General features: G+C 34.2%; 1 long non-coding RNA gene and 1 other non-coding gene across 2 annotated transcripts in view; both read left to right on the top strand.

Annotated features, from left to right (window-relative positions):
• The window catches only part of LOC130874096 (uncharacterized), a 290,079-nt gene that overhangs the window by 31,102 nt on the left and 235,090 nt on the right, over positions 1-23,887 (top strand). The gene's annotated exons all lie outside the window — the stretch shown is intronic.
• LOC130875271 (U6 spliceosomal RNA) lies at positions 19,435-19,544 on the top strand. Its single transcript, XR_009057202.1, has one exon. It is a non-coding gene; the product is annotated as a U6 spliceosomal RNA (small nuclear RNA).

Below are 23,887 nucleotides of genomic sequence, written 5' to 3'. Positions count from 1 at the left end.
CATATTTTACTGTGTACTATTTCTAAAGATAATAATATAACCATCATTTTGTCACAGAATATTTTCAATGTGCTAGAAATCTGTGCCTTATCTACTCATCCTTTCCTAAACTACTGCTGATTAATGATCATTTAAATGTTCCTTTGATTTTGATCTTTTCTTGAATGGTATTTCATCATATGTAGTTTTTTTCAACCTTTCAATTTAATTATATATAATTCAGGTTCCTTGGAGAGCTTTAGCTTTTTTAATTTCTTGTTTTTTAACCACTTATTTACTGCATAATATTTTAATATTCAGGTGTACCAGAGATTGCTTATCTATCCATCTACTCAAGAAAGCCCTGACTGCCCCAAAACTTTATTAATATTTTAATTTATACCTATGCATCTATTTTATTAGTTCATAAATATTCACCTAGATAAATATAAAAGAGTTCAGAACCTAGACCAAGCCACAGGAGTTATTCTCAGTTTTGTGAAAACTTCTAACAGTTATTTTCAAAGTGCCTTTACTTTTGTTTTTAATTACTATTCCAATCAGCAACTGATGCCAGTTCTTGAACCTTTTTCTTTGCTATGATTTGTATTACCAATACACCATAAACATTCTAACACTTATATAAAATGATTTCTCTGCTGTTTTAGATACTCAAATGATTTTATGTTTTGATGACCTATAAATCTTTGGTGAAGTTGAAGATCTTTTGGGCCTTTTTAAAACATTTTTTATTCTTTTTAATTTTTGTTAAGGTTATTGTCATTGCTTGACTATGCTCCAGAATTTGGTAGTAAGGCCCTACTATTAAAGACACCACACAACATGAGTAATAAAACTTGGAAAAACCAAGTTTACACTTACTTAGGAGCTTCATCATTACTGGCTAGATTTCATGGTATCAGAGGGTATTGCAGGCAGATATAGAAGAATAAAGTAAACTTCTGTCTCATCCAGCGATGAATACGTAAAATACAATGGTAACTGGCCTGATAAGGTACACTACTATAAGGTTTCAGACTACAAAGAATTCATGGACTATGCATCTAGAAAATCAACACTTAGTATGTGTCTTCTGTTTTTGTTTGTTGGTTGGTTTTGTTCTTTTGTTTTTAATTATTTTAAGAGTATATTCTATAGATTAGTTTGTTTTAGTTGCCATAAAGCAATAAAGTCTATCAAATTTTGATGTCACAGATTAAATGTTGGTAATATATGAAGAACCCATTGCTAAGGCCTAGTTTACTTCAATCTTCTCCTGTGTCATTTTTTAATTAGTCTATAGTCATGTCTTCTTCATTTAAAGTTCAAGTTTATTATAATTTAATTTTCAGAAAAAGCATAATATTATGTTTAAAACCAGTGTAAGCTTTTCTTCACTGCTAAGATGTGGTTAAAATCTGCAAAACAAGAAAAAACCCAGGCTAACCATCTGGGAGCTTTTAAAGGAATTAATTTTAAATAAAATGAAGCTATGAGTCAATGGCAACTGTAGAATTTGTAAAAGAATGCTGGATTTAAAGTATTTGAAAAGCTTATTTGAGTCAATAAGCTTTTATGGGGGAAATATATGAGATCTGGATAATGAAAACAACCAATAAAACCAAGATTCCAGGCTTGAACAACTACATGAATAATTGGGTCATTTGTTAAAATGGAGAGTACTTGGCAAGCAGTGTTGGGGGTGTCGTCATAGACATAAAGATCATTTTTGATAGATCATTGTTAAAATTTCTATTTAAGAATCCAACTAGAAGTACCAAGTGCCAAATGAGCCATATGAATTTGGAGCTTATGAAATATGTTAGGAAGAAAATATAAACACTGGAAATAATGGCCTCAGGGTGATGTTAAAGGCCCTTGAATAAAGCAAGTACCAAGAATGATGACAGAGAGAAAAGAAAAGAGCTTCTGGGTCTTGGGACATGCTAGAATTTATAAGTTAGCTAGTGGTGGTGGATCACCCAGTGTTTATCTAGGAATACTGTTGGCAGGAGAGGTGGAGATGTTTCCAGGAACATAAAGAAATGTGGTAAATTCTGTTGAGGATTCAGAAAACTAAATGAGAACTAAGAATTGAATTTGGAGGCATGTTAGTTAGTCATTTCAAAGAAGAAATGTCATGGCAGAAATGGATGAAAACCTAGCTGGAATAGGTTCAAAGGCTCATGCTGGGAAAACATTACAAGCAGCTTCTTCTAAGAGGTCCCTAGTTGAGATTTTGAGAGCGATCAGGGATGGGAAATGATAGGATTAATCATAGTTGGGGGGAATAAGTAAGTTCTGTTTTGCAATTGATAATGCTGATTCAAGCTATTGTGTTTTGCCAATCCGAGCTTATTACAAAGATCACCTCTTCTCTCCTCCTTTTAATAATCTCTCATCCCCTATCTGCAGTGATACTTTTTATTTACATATAATACATTCTTGCTAAAAACTGTGGGCAAATGTTGATTGGTATGTCTCTAATACTTAGGATTCTAAATATTTCAGTTCTGCCATTAAATGTGACGGGTACCTGATACTCTCTACGGAGACATGTGCACAGAGGACAGGGCCAACAAAATGTTTTTAAGGATGACTTACCTGTTTCTCTACCACTGAAAGCAGTTTTGTTTTGAGCTCTGAACTAGAAGAAAATATATGGTGTACTATTTTCATATCGATTATTTTTCATTCTTATTACTATTCTGCCTCCATGCTTTTCTACTTTGATTAGTAAGGGAATATCTAAGAATACTACATTGATGGGTAAGCAGGATGTTGACACTTTTGTCTCATGTAAGTACCTAAAGTTTAAAAGCTTCAGAGGCCTTTGTTAAGATCCAGTCAGAGTTTTGAAATGTTCTAACTCAAGAGAAATGTTCCATTTTATACGCCAACAAACGTACACCACCAGAAATGTGATTGCTCGATATAGACCAATCTCTGTGCTTTTTAAACCAGTGTTTATTATGGTATGTGATAATGGTAAGTAATGAGAAAAGCTTTCTGATTTATTATTTTTAATTGAGCATATAATCAGTCTCTACCTTCTAAAACAATTATTTAAGTTCTAAGCATCCATAATACATTCTATCATTTGAAAAGTAGTATGTGTTATCCTTATCATGTTTCCATTATTTCACTTTTTAGGTTCTGTCATACAAGTTTATAAATCTAATTACTGAAATAATTTGCCTCAGGTTTACTGCTTTATGATCATGTATATTTTCAAATTTAGCATCAATTAGCCTCACTGCAAGTGTGATAACTTACAAAGGTACAATGGGAGACTCTGAGTTTAGTGTTTCTGAAAAATTCTTAGGTGTGAAAGTACCAGTGCTAATTGATTAATATCCCAAATTGTTTCTTGCAGATTAGTTACTTAAATATTGTACATTTTCAAATACTTTAATGTATAAATATTTTATTTTGAATTACATCTTAATTTTTGAGATTATAACACAATCACATCTATTTCTCCTTCTGTCCCTCCATATACACCTCCTTGACCTTTCAAACTTATGGCCCCTCTTTTCATTAATTGTTGCTATATACATATATGCATACATATATGTATGCATACACATATATATCTATATATCTATCTATATATAGATATATCTAAATACCTAAATATAACCTGCTTTGTCTGTATAATGTTATGCAGTTGAACACACTGACTGATCAGGTATGGATATTGTACTGATGCTAGAATAATCCCAATATGTTTTACCAAAGGCTGTTATCAGTAGCATAGGCACATTCTAAACATGATGTAAAACTTTGTAAGCAAATATATGAATTTTGTAACTAGTTGGTAAGTGATTTTGACACTTTTAATTTTTAACATTTTATTTGTTACAAAATGTCTTCCTAAACAACTATATATATCCTTTAAGTGATTCATTCAAATTTATTTGTACTACACAAAATAAACTACTTCAATTCTGAACATTTTTCTATTTTTATAATATTTTAGATATAAACAGTATTTCTGGCATCAAATATAGATGAATTCTCAAGATGTATAATATCACAAAATTATAAAATTTTTTATCTGAAACTAGAATTCATTTTAATAAATGTATTAATAAATTAATTATTATGCTTGAATATGTTAACATAAAATTCTTTAAAATTTAAACTTTAAATTAACCAGCTTCAAAACTGCCTTGAAAATCTTTCATATCAATATACTGCTGTCTATAAAGACAGAGTAAAATGTAACAACCATATTTACACAGTATTTTAATTTTGGACACTTAATATAACTCTTATGCATCATCATCGTTCATTCAATTTGTATAAGATATTGACGAATTTTTGCAGCTTCCATGAATAAAAACATCATACAGAGACATCTAACTCACTGAACTAATCACGATAACCTTATATTAAGCAAGAATATGCTCTTTATATATCTTTATTTTTAATTTCTTGGTGTTCATATTATTTCCATCTTTAACCATTCTGCTAAAATTGGGTTTTACTTCATTTTATGACTTATTAGAATGATTTCATCATTTTATATCTGGAAATCATGATGCTGTCCTTAGGAAACTTTTCGGATAGTTTTAGAATGTGATTTACCTCTTGGAACTTGACTCAACTTCTCTCTGCAGGAGCTATCCCTTCTGCTCTTCCCTATTTCCTATTTTCCCCTAGCCATCTCTTGTGTATTTCTACAGATCAGATCATATCCCGTCTCCCGTGGAAAGCTTTCATGATAAATACAGGTCCCTAACACAGATCTGATCTGTATTCTGAAATCTATGATATCCATTTGAATAACATTTGAGACATTTCTTAAATTTGCTAAGTATACTTCAAAAAGTTTTTGATGTCTCTTTTCTTTAAGTTAAAACTTTGAAAATATTTGCAGGCTTTTCTAGGTGTATGCATGTGTATGTGTGTTTATATTAAACATACGAAAATACAGAATATTTACTTGTAAATATTGTGCTGAAGGCATTTTCACTAAGAAGTTATTAATACACAATCTGAAGTTTCAACATTATCTATTTATCATCCCCTTGTATGTTTTAAATTTACCAAAGACAAAATGTGAAAGGTACACATTAGTTATCAGCATAATTGTTCACAAAGATAATTTATTTATGCTTAGACCATCTAAGAAGGTATAATCATTTTTCAATGGAATTTATAGCTTTGTTCTTCATGTGTCTTTAAAGGAAGTGAGCATTGTGCAAATGTCAGCAAGCATCACTGTGGCTGTATAGAATAATTTTCTGGCTGTCCTTTGGTGTGTTAGTTCTATGAAACTTTGAAATACATTGTAAAAACATGACCTTGGGATGCACGGGTCATCAAAAAATGTCAAATCTGTTCATAAATAGGAGGAACCATAAACAGGCACTAAGTATTTAAGGGAAAAAACTTTACAAAAATGTCTAAAATTTTCATCTTGTAAGTGCTACTTTAATGTTGTATATTGTTATTTAATATTTGAATTGCAACATATTCAGATAAATATTTTATACTTTTTCCACCTGAGGCCAGGAAAAGTATACATATATATGTGTGTGTGTATGTGTGTGTGTATTCAAAACAACACGACCCACCTTTGCTACCCACCTTTGCTAAATAAAATGACATAAATTATATGGCATTTTGTGCATTTCAGTGATGCAGTGAACGGACTCTCTGTTCAATCAAACACATCCTGGTGTAAATTGCCTAAGTACCTGCTTTTTGCATCACCTCTACTTCTTGAGACCTGGCACTGAGAACTTTTTGTTCTCCTGAAATAGTCTCATAACTAGCCTCTTATTTCTGTTCGATCATGGCTACAATTCATCCCCAACATATAGCAGAATAATCTCCAAAAATTTTAAATCCAATCACTTTGTTCCCTCAAAAGGTGCTTTTCACAGTGTCCTTAAGACTGGAGAATTTATATAAAAATCATTTGAGTTGCACTCAAAATAAGCTTTATGATTTAGCTCTAACCCTCTTTAGACACCTATCCTCATGATGCTCATGATTTTCCCATTATTTTAGGAGAGACCCATGCTAAACCACAGCATCTACTAAATGGACCATACAGATTTATATTCTGGGATCTTTGTTTGGCTTTTGTCTTAGCCTGCCGAGTGTCTCCTGACTGCCAGGTACATACAGAGCTTTGGTTCAGTGTTTAGATGTTTAGATCCAGGAGCACATTTGTCAGGTTTCTTAATTTGTTTGTTTTATTTTCTTGTTATTTTTTTTTAGCTCCTCGGTGTTCTCAGACTAATGTGATCAGACATCACACTGCAGCCACATTTTGACAGGTGTGCAATATGTAATATGAAGGTCAAATTTACCTGTGTATGTACATGTCTATTAACCTGCTCTGAATAAATGATCAGCCAATACATCTCAAGGATAAAATGGAAAGCAAACTAAATTAATTTCAGGGTAAATAAATAATGTAAATAAAATAGAAGACATACAACTTTGAGGAGTAAGAATGAAATTAAATGCTAAGAGTGCTCTGAATCTTAAATTGTGATATTTATACATGTTCCCAAAAAAGAGATTACAGTTTCAGGTTTTTTTTTTTTTAACAATTCTATAAAAGAAAAAAATATCCTGTGTGAGGAGGAAATATACCAGGATTGCTTTTGTGCTGTTTATTCTTTCTCTTCAAATATTACAAAGTGGGCCTTGAATTTAAGCAGAAGGAGCCTATTTCCTTCCATGACATTTGTGTCCTTATTGCAGCAGTGCATGTAGCTCTCTAGGCCAGTTGGCATTGTAGCTCACAGCTGGAGAAGACTGCTGATTGCTTTTATCCTCTGGCAGCTGAATGGCAGCTTCTAGCACTATTAGGCTAGCCAGTAAGAAAGAAATTTCCTAGCGAGTTCCAGCTTGATTTCTTCATGATGTGTGACTCAACCATGTGTTATCTGCAGCAATCGGATAACATGAACTTCTGGAGGGAAATCAAAGCCGTGGCGATAGACTGTAATGTTTAGGAGTCTCTGCACCACACTGGTCAACAAATCCTAAAGAAGCCCTGTTAGCCTGTGGTGCCTAGCAGGGGCTTTGATGCTCTTGCTCTGCTAGTTCCGGTTTTACTTTGTGTATCTGTGCGTTTCTGAGTTTTAAGAAGTTTTTACAGTAGACGTTTTCCATATATTGTATTCAAAGGGTTTCCACTGTTTCTATCACTTCTGGTATTTCCTCCTCTAGCTGACCTTCTTGTTCTGGTATTCTGCTTTAAGTGGTTAAAAATCGGGTGTTTTTAATTGCGTTGATTAATATCTGTGTCTTTGATTCAGTTCCATTGATCCTCCTTTCTGTTTTTATGCCAATACTAGGCTGTTTTCAGTACTGTAATTCTAGTAGAGTTTGAAGTCAGGGATTGTGATGCCTCCAGAAGTTCCTTTATTGTACAGGGTTGTTTTGGCTATCCTGGGTTTTTGCTTTTCCATATGAAATTGAGTATTGTTCTTTCAAAATCTGTGATGAATTTTGCTGGAATTTTGGTTTTTGTTTGTTTTTGTTTTCTTTTTCTTTCTTTTACTTTTTTAAAAAGAAAACAAACCATCTATTTATTTTACATATCATTCCAAGTTCCCACTCCTTGCCCTCCTTCCATCCTCTCCATCTTTCCTTGCGCCTTATCCCCCATCCACTTCCCAGAGAGAACAAGGCACATTGCTCTGAGGAAGGATCAAGGCCCTCCCCACTATATCCAGACTGAGAAAGGTATCGATCCAGAGAGAATGAGTTCCAAAAAGCCCATGGACAAATCCTGGTGCCATTTCCAGTGGTCCCACAGTCTGGCCCACCCACATTAAGAGGGTCTACTTTGGTCCTATGCTGGCTCTTTCCCTTTCCTATTGGAGCTGGTGAGCTCTCATTAGTTCTGGTAAACTGTTTCAGTGGCTTTCCACACCACGGTCTTGACATTTTTGCTCATATTTGCACTCCTAGCACTATTCAACTGGAGTTTGGGAGCTCAGACCTGTACTATGCTGCAGGTGTATGCCACTGTTTCCATCAGTTGCTTGATGAAGGTTCTTTGGTGACATTTAAGATATTCATCAATCTGAATATAGAACAAAGCCATTTCAGGCAATCTTTTCTCTATTGCTTAGTATCATATCTGTGGTTATTCTTGTGGATTCCTTGGAATTTCTCTAGTTTTAGGTTTCTTGTAGCCCATAATGACTTCCTCAATCAAAATATCTCTTTCTTTGTTCTCATCTCTGTCCTTCCTCCATCTCAACTATCCTGTTATTTCACGTTCTCTTCCTCCCTTCCCTTCCCCTCTTCATTTCCCCTTCTACCTTCCCTTCTCCTGCACCTCCATGCTTCCAGTTTTGTCAGGAGATCTTTTCTCTTTTCAGGTGAATCTATATATGTATTTGTTAGGGTTCATGTTGTTACATAGCTTCTCTAGAGTCATAGACTATAGGCTCATTATCCTTTGCTAGAATTTAATGGGAATTGCATTGAATCTATAGATTGCTTTTGGTAAGATTGCCATTTTTACTACGTTGATTCTACCAACCCAAGGGAATGTGAAATCATTCCATTTTCTGGTGTCTTATTCAATTTCTTTCTTCAAAGATTTAGCGTTCTTGTCATACAAGTCTTCTGCTTGTTTAATAGAGTTAGTCCAAGATATTTTATGTTATTTGTGGCTATTGTGAAGGGTGATGTTTCACTGATTTCTTTCTCAGCCCAGTTATCATCTGTGTAAAGAAGGGCTACTGATTTTTCGAGTTAATCTTATTCTGATACATTACTGAAGGTGTTAGGGTTGTATAAGTTCCTTCACAGAATTTTTGGAGTCACTTATGTGAACTATCATATCATCAGCAAATAGTGAAAATTTGACTTCTTTTCTGATTTGTATCCCCTTGATCTCCTTTTTTGTCTTATTGTCTAGCTAGAACCTCAAGTACTATGTTGAATAGATACTAAAAAAGTGGATAACCTTGTCTTGTTCCTGATTTCAATGGGATTACTTAGAGTTTCTCTCCATTTAGTTTGAGGTTGGCTGTTGGCTTGTTGTATATTGCCTTTATTATGTTTAGGTATGTTCCTTGGATTCCTGATATCTCCAAGACCTTTATCATGAAGGGATGCTATATTTTGTCAAAGGCTTTTTCAGTATCTAATAACATGATCATGTGATTATTTTTCAGTTTGTTTATATGGTAGGTTATATTGACAAATTTTTGTACGTTGAACCATCCCTGTCTCTCTGGAATGAAGCCTACTTGGTCATTGTGGATGATTTTTCTGATGTGTTGCTGGATTCTGTTTGCCCATATTTTATTGAATATTTTTGCATCAGTGTTCAAGAGTGAGATTGGTCTGTAATTCTCTTTCTTAATAATGTCTTTGTGTGGTTTGGTTGACAGGGTAATTGTAGCCTCCTAAAATGAATTTGACAATGTTCCTTCTATTTTTATTGTGTGGAACAATTTGAGCGGTTATGGAATTGGTATTAGTTCTTCTTTTAAAATCTTGTACAAAGATTTTCTGTGTTGAAACCATTTGGTCCTGAGCTTTTTTTCGTTAAGAGACTTTTAATTTTGTTTCTATATCTTTAGCAGTTATAGGTCTATTTAATTTGCTTATCTGATCTTGATTTAATTTTGTAAGTGATATTTATCCAGGAAATTGTTCATTTCCTTTAAGTTTTTCAATTTTGTTGAGTACATGTTTTCCAAGTATGATCTGATGATGCTCTGGATCTCCCTGTGTCTTTTGTTATGTCTCCCTTTTTATTTCTAATTTTGTTAATTTGGATATTCTCTCTCTACCTGTTGCTTAGTTTGGATAAAGGACTGTCTATTTTGTTGATTTTCTTGGAGAGCCAATTCTTTGTCTCATTGATTCTTTGTATTGTTTTCTTTGTTTATATTTTGTTCATTTCAGCTCTCAATTTGATTATTTTCTTCCCTCTAGTCCTCTTAGGTGAGTTTGCTTTCTTTTGGTTTTGAATTTTCAAGTGTTCTATTAACTCACTAGTGTGGAATTTTTTCAGCTTCTTTATGTATCATGTAGTACTATGAACTTTCCTCTTAACACTGGTTTCATTGTCTCATAAATTTGGGTGTGTTTATGGTCACTTTCTTTGAATTTTAGGAATTTTTTAATTTCTTCTTTTATTTCTTCCTTGACTTAATCGGTGATTCAGGTGAGCATTGTTTAATTTCCATGTGTTTGTGGGCTTTCTGAAATTAGTGCTGCTGTTAAATTCTAATTTTAAGTCATGGTGATCCTATAGAATACATGGGTTTATTCCAGTTTTTTGTGTTTTATTTTATATTTGATGAAGGTTGTTTTGTTACTCATTATGTAGTCAGCTTTTGAGAAAGTTCCATAAGGTACTGAGAAGAAGATGTATTTTTTTATGCTTGGATGGAATGTTCTATCGATGTCTGCTAAGCACATTTGAGTGATTAATCTGTTAGTTCTCTTATTTTTTCTGTTAAGTTTCTACCTGGCAAGCCTGTCCAAAAGTGAGAGTGGCGTAAATAATACTTTCATTTTTATCATCATTTTACTAGTTATTTTATTCAATATTTTATGCATATTTATGTTATATTACTTACCTATTGACATTCTAACATAAATTTCTATTTGTTAACAAACTTAGAATTTTAAAATTACCTTGTAGCTGGGTGGTAATGTTGAATGCCTTTAATACCAGCACTTGGGAGGCAGAGGTAGGTGGATCTCTGTGAGTTTAATGCCAAAATAGGCTAGAGAGTGAGTTACCGGATAGCTAAGTCTACACAAAGAAACTCCCAAAAACAAACAAACAAAATGTACCTGGTGAACATGTATAACCCACTTCAACCTACACCCAAGCACATATTTCATTAAAAAATTTAAATTATTATTATATATTTTATATCTAATAAACACATTATTTGCAAAATGGAGTTTTGCTTTCAAGTATTTATATTTTGTATCGATTTTCTCAAGGTTTTTCCACCTAACTACTAACTCCCTTATGGCTGGTACCATCATTTTTCTTGTGATTTAATTATGAAGAGCTACTTGAACTATTCTTAGTGGTTACCAGTGTTGTGCCCAGATTGCTACCCCAAGAAAGACCACCAGAGAGGCCCAGACTGTAATAAGCAAGGTTTAATTAGCTTAACACAAACATGTTCGGAATCTCTGTTTCCAACACCCCGTTGCAGCGAGGTAGAGAGAGGAGTTAAGAGTTCCTTTTGGGTGTTAGCTTATTTTAAAGGCAAGAATCACAAGCAGCCCTTCGCGGGTCTGGCGTGGGTGCAAAGTCTTTGCTCCTTTCCAAACTTCTGTGTTAGCAAGTTAGCAAGCAAGGCCACACCCTTTCTGAGACAGGACATCCTTATTACCAGATAGATAGTCCTGTCCTGACTCTATGCTTTGTATTGTCCCAAGTCGGGGTTGGGGGTACTGTCCTTCCTGGGAGCATGAAGCTAGCTTGGGGTTTCTAACTTTAAAACATTTTGCTAGGAAATTTCTTCTTGCCCCTTTGAGAATAAGTGGTGAGAGTTTTTCAGCCAGGTAAAATCTTTACTACTTGAGTTAAATAGCATTTTCTTTCCTTACACCAAGTGCTCACAAGGAGCCAGGACTTGATATCACTTTGAAATACCTTCAGCTTTGAGTGCTAATAAGTCATAGTTATAATTTGATTTCTAACTTCACTCAACAGTTTGTAAAATTTTGTGGTAAGAAATTATTAGGAGCACCATCTTTCCTGATTTACCTAGAATAAGAATTAGTTGTTGGCTTCTGGTGAGAACTGGTGAGAAGTTCTTCTGGGAAAGAACTCAGTTTTTGTTGAGGGGATGGCCACTGGGAGTCAGACCATGCTCCAGTGAATCTATGGGCACAAATATTGGAGCTGGTATTTTTTTTATTTTTTTTTTTTTATTTTTTTTTTTTTTATGCATGGGGTCACAAGAATGGAGGGCTGGAGCTGAGAAGACAGAGAAATCAATGTGATTAGAGTCTGACACATGAAACTACCAAATAATCAATTAAAGTATTGTGTTGGGGAAAAAAAGGATTGCAGAGAGAGGGGTCTTTCTCCGTGAAATGATGAGTCCTCTGGGATCTTGGTGCCTTGGTCATCCAGCCAACTCATGTTTTATCTCCTGTACATCATAGGATATATGAATTTAGTCTTATAGTAATACATCACGTTTATTTATTCTGCTTTTTTCTTTACTTAAGTTACAAAGACTTTAATTATTAGAGTTAAGTATTATTTATTCTCTGTTTTAAAGTTTCTTCTAGAATGTCATTTAGTTAATACTGTACACCGAGTTAAAATAAACTTCCTGTTACATCTTCCTCTCAGAAATAATCTCTTTAATGATCAGTAGGACAACTTTATTTTCTCTTCTTGGTTCTATATATAGTATATATTCTTCAACTGCATTTAGGTTAATCTATTGCTTACATTTGTAATACACTCATTAGATCAAGGCATTTACATAAGAAGGAAATATATTACATTCACAATTTACCTACAGAAGTTAGCATTTTTGATGTCACAATATATTTAAAAATATATGCTTAATTTGTGTAATAGATTACATTTGGATACATTCATATAATCTTATTTTAAATTTTATCAGATGTACCCTTTTCCATTTTCCCCTTTGGTGTCGAGTATTCTCTTCTACTTTGTTCTATTGCTGTCCCTTTTTACTTTATCATAGGAATGTTTCATTTTGCCTTTATGCGTATTACTTACACCAGCATGCAATATTTAACACTTAGACACACAGTGAGAGAGAGCACATGGCTAATTTTCTGGTTTGTTCCCCATGCCTTCGACAGACTGCCTGCCCGCTTGCCTTCCTTCCTTCCTTTCTTTTTTCTATTTTTCTAATTACTGAAAATAGATTTTTTTCATACATACTATATCCTGATTATTATTTGCCCTCCTTCTACTGATTTCATTTCTCCCCCACCTTCCCTTCCATCCAGATCCATCCCCTTTCTTTCTCTCATTAGAAAAAAAATCATCTTGCTTCTAAGATATATAATAATATACACTATATTATTAAAAATAATAATAAATATAATATAATCAGTATAATAATATAATATAGTAAAACAACATTAGAAAAGGACAAAACAAACAAGATCACCTGCCCAGGGGTGATACCTACAACAGGTTTACCCTCCCACATTAATCACTAAATAAGATAATATTTCACAGGCTTGTCCACAGGACAATCTTATAAAGACATTTTCTTAAATGTCAGTCTTTTTCTTGGATAGCTCTGGCTACAATAAACAAAAAAACAAAACAATAACTCCCAAAACAAAAATCAAAACCTAACTAGGATAATATTCCTTAGCTGTAGTGATAAGGATATGGGTATAAATTTATACATATTCTATTCTTTTATCATTTTGTTTGTTATTGGTTCTCTCTATCAAGCCCTGTTTGTCCTGGACCTCTCTATATAGACAAGGCTAACCTCTAACTCAAATAGATCCACCTGCTTCTGTTCCCAGAATATTAAGATTAGAGGCATGCACCAAACCTATCTTTTCTAAAAACAAAACAAAATAGAACTCTAGTATGAGGGCTTCTTTGTTCTCGGCTGCTCAACCCTGAAATAATCACACACACACACACACACAAAAAAACCTTATTATTTCAATACTGTTTGGCCAATAGGTTAAGTGTATTTCTGGCTAACTCATATCTTAAATTAACCCATATCCATATCTGTGTATCTCTGTGAGGCTGTGTCTTACCAGGTACAATTCTGGCATCTGTTTCTGGTGGGGCCACATGGCTTCTCTCTGACTCTGCCTCCTTTCTCCCAGTATTCAGTTTAGTTTTCCCAACTTAGCTCTGTTCTGCACTGCTCTGCTATAGGCTCAAAACAGTTTCTTTATTAACCAATGGTATTCAAAATATACAGAGAAGCCGGGCAGTGGTGGCGCATGCCTTTAATCCTAGCACTTGGGAGGCAGAGACAGGCGGATCTCTGTGAGTTCGAGGCCAGCCTGGTCTACAAGAACTAGTTCCAGGACAGGAACCAAAAAGCTACAGAGAAACCCTGTCTCGAAAAAAAAAAATATATATATACAGAGGGCAATACCCCACATCACTTCCCCTTTTCTGTTTAAATAAAAAGGAAAGTTTTAACTTTAACACAGTAAAATTACATATAACAAAACAGGTATCAATCAAGGATTAAAGTTACAATATTTATGTATACTCTATCTTTTATCATAACTAAGGAAAACTATAACTATCCTTCAACTCTATCAAAGACTCCAGATGAATATAATATAACCTAAGTAAACACGAAGTGCATTGTAAGCACTTCCAAAATTCTAGAATTGACAGAGACATCTCACTGCCTGGATAGTCACCCAAACTTTTTCTGTAACATTGAGGCATCTATCTTCCGTCTACAGGCCCATAATATCCAGCAGACTTTTCCACAAAGCAGGAAATTCCAAAGACAATTCTGTCTATATTGGTAGTTTGCCAGTCACTTTTTTCTGTATCCTGTAGAATGTTTGGCAGACTCTTTCATGAAGCATGAACTCCAAAGGACTGTCTGACCATTTTTAGGCAACTTCAGCAGTGATTTCTCTGTGGGTTCTGCATGTACACTTCATACAGCATAACATCAAGCAGTCCATGACAGAGCAGTTTCTTGCCCAAATGGCTAATCAACTCCATAAGGAACTTTTTTGATGCCCATCATCCTCTTGAAGTAATTAATGCTGCCAAGAGCATATGTGTCTCATTGTCATGAAAAGTCCAAAGCTCTTAAACATTTTAAATGCCATATTCTCAATGTCTCTGAAAAATCTGAAGAATACCTATCTAACTGAAGTATATTTCTATATATATAGAAAACCTAACTAACATGGCTACAAGCTTGACTATTATATATGATTATCTATTAACCTATATTTCTTAAGTATACATAGTATTTTAAATGAGCTGCATAAACACAGTACCTTGACCAAGAGCAGAAATATACATTTAATAAAATTGACCTTAAAGATGTATCAATAGACCAAGATCCATACCAGTGCAAATCTTTATAGCACAGAATAAATAAATATTTTGGAAATTGATAAAAGATAGTAGAAGGCAGAGATCATATACTCTCACTTACCCCATACCCATTTTATCCTGTAATAATGTGTTTTCCTGACTGATATAAGAGCACCCCATAGTTTTTGGCTTTTAAACTTTCAATTACATTCCCAACAAGACTAAGAAAACAAAAATTATTCACTGTCACTTATAATTCTAATTATATGGCCTTATTTGTAAAACAGACAAAGGCCTCATGTATGATTACTTAGTAATTAGATATAATTACTTCATTTAAAATGCAACTTATTGTTTAATGACCATGTCATGTAGTACCTGAAATATTACCTAGAGGAAAGATCCCTACTCAGCAGGAATATGTGCCTTGGTGAACTAACATGCATAATGGAAGACTTCCATTAGGGCTGAACTACTTCACGCTGGGGGTTTGATTCTTACAGCAGCCTTATTGGGCAGTGACTAAATTAAATATATGAGATCAACCATTGAAATCCGAAAGGTATCCCTGTCTAGTCTGAAAACCACCATTTTCATGAACTCTCAAATTGCATTATAAAAATAAAGTACACATTAATGTTTAAGTTAAAAACTATGAATATAGAAATACATAATCAAATAGATTTTGTGATCATTTAAACCTCTAAATTTTACTTTTGAAATATCTTATTGAGGTAGTTATGTCTAGATGATTGATTTATCTAAACTCTTTAAAATGTGCCAGAATTAACATTTAACCCAAACAAGTTCATGTCCCCTGGCTGTTAAATAAGATTCAAGAAAAATGTTAGTCTTGAGGCTAATGATTTCACTTCTGATTGATGCTCCTTTTGACAAAAATAAAGTAAAATAACCCCTCGCTAAGCTCATATACATTTATTTTCCTCAAGATTAATTATATACTTGGCATGTCAGTTTGAAAGAGCGATTCCTTATAAAGGTAATTAAAAAAAGAAAATTGTTAAACAAGGTCTATGTTTTAATTGCTTTTGTGATGTTGTTTATTTCTTAGTTTTGATATGAAGTGCTGAAATGTTAGATAATGAATGTGTATTACTAACACCTAATTCTCTGGTGAATGCAGTTAAAGAGATTTATGCTAATAACTTCCCTTGAAGATTAATTGTTTTAAGACAGATAGAGTGTTCTCAGAATTCTCTTTTGTATTCTCATTTTCATTTAGGAGTGGCGCATGTTCATATTAACTATTACTACCTGCTTATAGATGAAATTTATTTATTTAAACAAAAATGAGGCTGGTACAAGTTTATTTTCTTATAATGTGTGATTTCCCCTACCCCAATTTAATGGTTTTTAGTTCATAGCTGCACTGAAAACAGCATGCAGCATTTGCAAAGGTGTCTTATCATTGTCACCTGAATGATAAACAAGAATGGTGCTTTTATTTTCAAACTGTTTATTTAATTATTTTCAAAAAGGACATTGCAACAGAGTGCCTTCAGAGACTGGGAATATAGTCCTTACTTTCAGATACCCAATTGCTTCCCCTTACACTTGACTGTATTCAAAGTATCTGGGTTATACTTCCATATTAAACATTTATAATATGTATAGAAAATATTAACTTGTAAGCAGCTACAGAACCAACACTAAATGTTAAAATTTATTTCCATTAGGCAGAAATTGTCAGCATCACTAGAATTTGGACATTGGATAAACCACTGTCATGATTTGAATAATTGTTTAGTAACTGTTTATTTTACCAAAATAATTCCTCTCATTTTTAATATGTAAAGTTATTCATTTAATTTATTAGACTATAGTCACCAATACAGTCATAGTTATTATTATTTGTTTTGATAAAGAAATATTTATATTTAAATTTTTATAAATAATATTTAGCTCTATACTCTCACATATTTCATTAAGATATAAAATGCCTTAAATGATTATTATTAAAATCCCACTCATTAGAATTTTACAATGAACTCTAAATATTACTATTTAATATATCTAACAAAAATGATAAATTAAGTAGTGTTTTAATAATGATAGTACTGTTTCTTCTAGAATTTAGACCTTAAGTTTCTAAAATTTCAGTTGTAAACAAAGCTGCAAAACAACAAAATGAACACATGTGTAAGGTATGTTTAAAATCATGTGTTGTAAATATGTGTATTAAATCATAACTGATTTTTTCGGGGTATATTTATTACTGATTGTTAAGGCAAAGTACTATGCCTCAGACCTGTACTTAGAATTAAAATCAAATTAGAAAGTTGGTTTACTGGCCTTATCCTATAGCCTCACTGATGAATATCTTGCATATCAACATAGAACCTTCATCCGGCGATGGATGGAGATAGAGACAGATACACACATTGGAGCACTGGACTGAGCTCCCAAGGTCCAAATGAGGAGAAGAAGGAGGGAGAGAACATGAGCAAGGAAGTCAGGACCTCAAGGGGTGCGTCCACCCACTGAGACTGTGGGATTGATCTAATGGGAGCTCACCAAGGCCAGCTGGACTGGGACTGATGGAGCATGTGATCAAACTGGACTCTCTGAATGTGGCTGACAATGAGGGTTGACTGAGAAGTCAAGGACAATGGCACTGAGTTTTGATTCTACTGCATGTACTGGCTTTGTGGGAGCCTAGTTTGCTTGGATGCTCACCTTCCTAGACCTGGATGGAGGTGGGAGGACCTTGGACTTCCAGCTGGGCAGGGAACCCTGACTGATCAGGACTGGACAGGGAGGGGGAGGGAGGGGAATGGGAGGGAAATGGGAGGAGGGAAGGAGGTGGAAATTTAAACTGTTCACCTGGTCTTGATTTAATTTTGGTATACGGTACTTATCTAAAAAAGTGTCCATTTCTTTCACATTTTCCAATTTTGTGGCATACAGGCTTTTGTAGTAAGATCTAATGATTCTCTGAATTTCCTCTGTGTCTGTGGTTATGTCCCTCTTTTCATTCCTAATCTTGTTAATTTGCAGGATCTTTCTCTGCCATTTGATTAGTTTGGTTAGGGGTTTGTCAATCTTGTTGATTTTCTCCAGGAACCACGCTTTGTATCATTGATTCTTTGGATTGTTTCCTGTCTTTCTATTTTATTGATTCCAGCCCTCAGTTTGATTATTTCCAGTCTTCTACTCCTCCTGGGTGAATCTGCTTCTTCTTTTTTTTTCTAGAGCTTTCAGCTGTGCTGTTAAGTCTCTAATGTGTGCTTTCTCCATTTTCTTTATGTGGGCACTTAGTGCTATGAACTTTCCTCTTAGCCCTGCTTTCATAGTGTCCCATAGGTTTGGGTATGATGTGTCTTTATTTTCATTGAATTCAAGGAAGACTTTAATTTCTTTCTTTCTTTCTTCCTTGACCAGGGGTGGTTCAGTAGCTGACTGTTCAATTTCCATGAGATTGTAAGCTTTCTGGGGTTAGAATTGTTGTTGAATTCTAACTTTATTCCGTGGTGATCTGATAATACACAGGTGGTTACTATAATTTGTTTGTATCTATGGATGTTTGCTTTGTTACTAATTATGTGATCAATTTTTGAGAAGGTTCCATGCGATGCTGAGAAGAAGGTATATTCTTCTCTGTTTGGGTGCAATGTTCTTTAGATGTCTGTTAAGTCCATTTGGTTCATTACATCTGATAGTTCTCTTATTTTTCTGTTAAGGTTCTGTCTGGTTGACCTGTCTATTGGTGAGAGAGGAGTGTTGAAATATCCTATTATTAGAGTGTGAGATTTGATGTGCGCTTTGAGTTCTAGTAATGTTTTTTTTATACTTTGCTTTTATACTAGAGGCATAGATATTCAGGATAGAGACTTCCTCCTGATGAATTGTTCCTGTTATGAGTATAAAGTGTCCATCTCAATCTCTTCTGATTGATTTTAGTTTGAAATCAATCTTGTTTGATATTAGTATAGTCACACCCACTTGTTTCTTTGGTCCATTTGATTGGAAAAACTTTTCCCATTCCTTTACTCTGAGGTAGTGTCTGTCATTGAGTTTGAGGTGTGTTTCTTGTAAACAGCAGAATGTTGGATCCTGATTTTGTATCCATTCTCTTAACCTGTGCCTTTTTATAGGTGAATTGAGTCCATTGATATTAAGTGATATTAATGAACAGTGGTTGTTAACTCCGTTTTTTTTTTTTTTGTGGTAGAGTTTGTGTGTTTCCCTTCTTTGAGTTGTGCTGGTGGAGGGTTGTCAGATGTTTATGATATTATGGGTGTTATTGGCTTCCTTGGCTTGTGATTTTCCTTCTAGTATTTTTTGTAAGGCTGGGTTTGTGGCAATGTATTGTTTAAATCTGTTTTTGTCTTGGAATATCTTGTTTTCTCCATCAATGGTGAATGCAAGCTTTGCTGGGTATAGTAGTATGGGCTTGCATCCATGTTCTCTTAGTGTCTCACTTTGGCAGCACATATACTAAAATTGGAACAATACAGAGAAGATTAGCATGGCCCCTGTGCAAGGATGACACACATATTTCACACTTTCTTTATCCATTCTTCTATTGAGGGTCATCTAAGTTGTTTCCGGGTTCTGGCTATTACAAATAATGCTTCTATGAACATAGTTGAAAAAACGCTTTTGTAGCATGATTGGGCATCTTGTGGGTATAGTCCCAAAGTGGTATTGCTGGATTCTGGGGTAGGTTGATCCCAAATTTCCTGAGAAACTGCCACACTGATTTCCAAAGGGGTTGCACAAGTTTGCATTCCCACCAGCAATGGATGAGTGTTCCCCTTACTCCACATCCTCTCCAGCAAAGGCTATCTTTGGTGTTTTTGATTTTAGGCATCTTGACAGGTGTAAGATGGTATCTCAAAGTTGTTTTGATTTGCATTTCTTTGATCACTAATGAAGTTGAACATGACCTTAAGTGTCTCTTGGCAATTTGCACTTCTTTTGTTGAGAATTCTCTGTTCAGTTCGGTGCCCCAATTTTTAATTGGGTTAATTAGACTTTTCAAGTCTTTGATAAAGCTTTTGGAGAGGTTAGGGATACAAGGATCATACCTAAATATAATAAAAGCATTATATAGAAAGCCAACAGCTAATATCAAATTAAATGGAGAGAAACTCAAAGTCATTCCACTAAAATCAGGAACAAGACAAGGCTGTCCACTCTCACCATATTTCTTCAACATAGTGCTTGAACTTCTAGCAATAGCAATAAGACAACATAAGGAGATCAAGGGGATTCGAATCGGAAGGGAAGTAGTCAAACTTTCTTTTTGCAGATGATATGATAGTGTACATTAGTGACCCCAAAAACTCTACCAAAGAACTCCTACAGCTGATAAATACCTTCAATGATGTGGCAGGTTACAAGATCAACTCAAAAAAAAAATATCAGTAGCCCTCTTATACATAAAAGATAGAGAAGCAGAGAGGGAATTCAGAGAAACTTTACCTTTTACGATAGCCACAAATAGCACAAAATACCTTGGGGCAACTTAAACCAAGGAAGTGAAAGACCTATTTGACAAGAACATTAAGGCATTAAAGAAAGAAATTGAAGAGGACACCAGAAAATGGATCTTCCACACTCTTGGATGGAAGATCATCAACATAGTATAAATGGCAATTCCACCATAGGCAATCTATAAATTCAATGCAATCCCCATTAAAATCCCAACAAAATTCTTCACAGACCTTGAGAGAACAATAATCAATTTTATATGGAAAACCAAAAACCCAGGATAGCCAAAACAATCCTATACAATGAAGGAACTTCTGGAGGCATCACCATCCCTGACTTCAAACTCTATTACAGAACTACAGTAATGAAAATAGCTTGGTATTGGCATAAAAACAGAGAAGTCAACCAATGGAATCGAATGGAAGACCCAGATATTAACCCACAAACCAATGAACACCTGATTTTTGACAAAGGAGTAAAGGGTATACATTGGAAGAAAGAATGTATCTTCAACAAATGGTGCTGGCATAACTGGATGTCAACCGGTTGAAGAATGAAAATGGATTCATATCTATCACCATGCACAAAACTCAAGTCTAAATGGATTTAAGCCCTCAATATAAATCTGACCACATTGAACCTGATAGAAGAGAAAGTGGGAAGTAGACTGCAACACATGGTCACAGGAGACCACTTCCTACGTACAACCCCAGTAGCAAAGACAATTAGGGCAACATTGAATAAATGGGACCTCTTAAAACTGAGAAGCTTCTGTAAAGCAAAGGACACTGTCATTAAGACAAAAAGGCATCTTAATGAATTGGAGATCTTCACCAATCCCACATCATACAAAGGTCTGATCTCCAAAATATATAAAGAACTCAAGAAACTAGACTTTAAAATTCTAAATAATCCCTCTGATTTCTTAACATAACAATATTTCAGCTGTTTTTTGTTTTTAAAAGAATTAGTTAAAATATTTTGTGGAATCTATAACTATTTTTTTCTGATTTTAAACAAAGCACAGAGTTTAAAATAAAGAGGGCTAGGAGGACAGGTAACTAACATTAAAGGTGTTTGAAAACCTATTTAAAAACCTAATATTTCATCAGCTAAACACTCACACACATTCACACACATACACGGAGAGCGAGAGAGGGGATGTTAATTGGAGTTGCCCTACATACATAGGCAATAATGTTATTCTCAGAAATGATAGCTCAGAAATAAAAAGCATCTCAGAAACAAAAAACTCAGTGCCAGCAGTGCCAGATGGGATCAGGAGTGTCCATAAGATTAGCAGAAACAGAAATTCTATTGCATTTCTTTTTTTGCCATCTAGAAGTTGGTGGTAAAGCCCTATTGTTGAAGACACTGTATTCTTGAGTCATGTAACAGCAAGAAATGAAAGTCATGCTGACCTTGAAGCTTGCTCGCTGATGGGTAACTTTTATACGTTTAGAAGGTGCAATGCATGCCACTGGGGGAGAAGGTAATGCACAGGTATTACTGGATATGAGTCCTTTAATCTAGAATAACAACTGTCTTTACATAATACTATGCAATAAGTGCAGAAAGACTGGAATGGATTTTATAGGGATAACAAACTACTCTCTGGTTTAATCTAAGGCATATTCCATCGGAGAAATCACATGTTTTATACTATAAATCTGACCAAGAGCCTATGACTTGGTAGTCACAAGTCCAATGTGAGAATGTGCTGCTATTGTTATGCTAAATGAGACTAATAATAAACTTATTTTTATACCTATAGAAAGAAACTTTCAATCATCATCATAGAATTTTTTTTTACAGTTGTTAATAAATATAATTATTTTTGATTGGCCTAAAAGCAGAGATTATGAGATGCTAGAATTTTCATCACTAAACAGGACAGTCGTATCATGCTATCCAACTCTCACACAAGACTCAGTATTATCACCAAAGAGGGATGGAAATATTATAATAAATAGAGGCATTGGAGGATTTCTGAGAAATGGTGCTTTCTGGACATGATAAGGCCATTGCACATATGAACTACCAGAAACTGTGATTGCATGCACAATATGCACACAAGCCTTTGTGAACCAAATTTCATCATGGATGTAGGAAGGACATGACTCCTCATCACTTGCTTGAGGAGCTATTTGACAACTGATACCTATTGGGAGAAGATTTGTCAGTTTTCTTCAGATGTGGTTCCTGATAGTCTGCCCGTGTTGCATTGAATGACATTATAGAATGCATATACTGGCAGCACTGAGTAGACACAGTGGGTCCACTGAGGACATTTTTCATACCCATGAAAGGAAACATGAGGAGTTGGAGTGGTAAGTTAGTGGATAAGAACACTTGTTGCTCTTGCAGAGGACCTGAGTTTAGTTCTCAGTACTCAAATAGACAAAGAGGAAAGTAAGAGGATAAAGAGAGTACATGAAGTTGGGAGAGGAAAGTGGTCCTCTGGGTATGGAAAAAGTTGGAGGGGAGGTAGTGGGATGTGTTGATCCAAATTCTTATTCATATATAAAATTCACAAACCATAAAATATTATGCATCATGATTCCTAACAGTTTTAATTCTTCTATTAAAAAATTACTTAAATCTTCTGGGAGCTAATGACCAATGATGAATCCTAAATGATAGGAGGTAATTTTGTTCAATGATGTACCCATGTGGGACCATACTGGTTAAATCCTTTGTCACATAAGCAAACTAAAACCAAAACCGGAAAACATGAGAGTGGCATAAGATATTAGTAGAAGTAGGGAGGAGGTTTATGGGTATGAGAGGAAGATAATTGATAGGAGAAAGATGAGTGTGATCAGAATGTTAGATATCCTCCTATGAAATAAAAAAATAAAAATATGAATTATATATTTAATGAGAATGAGAATCAGAAATGCATTGAAAATGCAAAATTGATTTTAATCATCACTATATTTACTAATTAAATATATATTTAAAATTTAAATATAAGAAAACTAGATTTTAATGTATATTTTGATTCAATTAATCACTGAGTAACATCTCAAAATTGCCTAGAGAAACAACATCAGAAGTATTAAAATTGCATTTTCCTCATTATTTTATTTTTGATTTTTTTGAGACAGGGTTTCTCTGTGACTTTGGAGTCTGTTCTGGAACTCACTTTATCGATCAGACTGACCTTGAAATCACAGAGATCCACCTGTCTCTACTTTCTAACTGCTGGGATTAAAGACATGATCCACCACTGACCAGCATTCCTCATTATTTTAACAAAAAGTTTTGATGTTTCTCAATATTAGTCCATTCTCAATTATAATAATTACCAAGATTTTAAAAATAAATATGATTTTAGCAGTTTTTTCACAGAATGTATTTCATTGTTAAATTATAAAAGAAATAGATATTCTATACATGTTTTTAAAAATGATTATTGCTTATTAT

Source organism: Chionomys nivalis, chromosome 5 (assembly GCF_950005125.1).
Source record: "Chionomys nivalis chromosome 5, mChiNiv1.1, whole genome shotgun sequence".
NCBI lineage: Eukaryota > Metazoa > Chordata > Mammalia > Rodentia > Cricetidae > Chionomys > Chionomys nivalis.
This window is presented reverse-complemented; position numbering and strand designations above follow the sequence as displayed.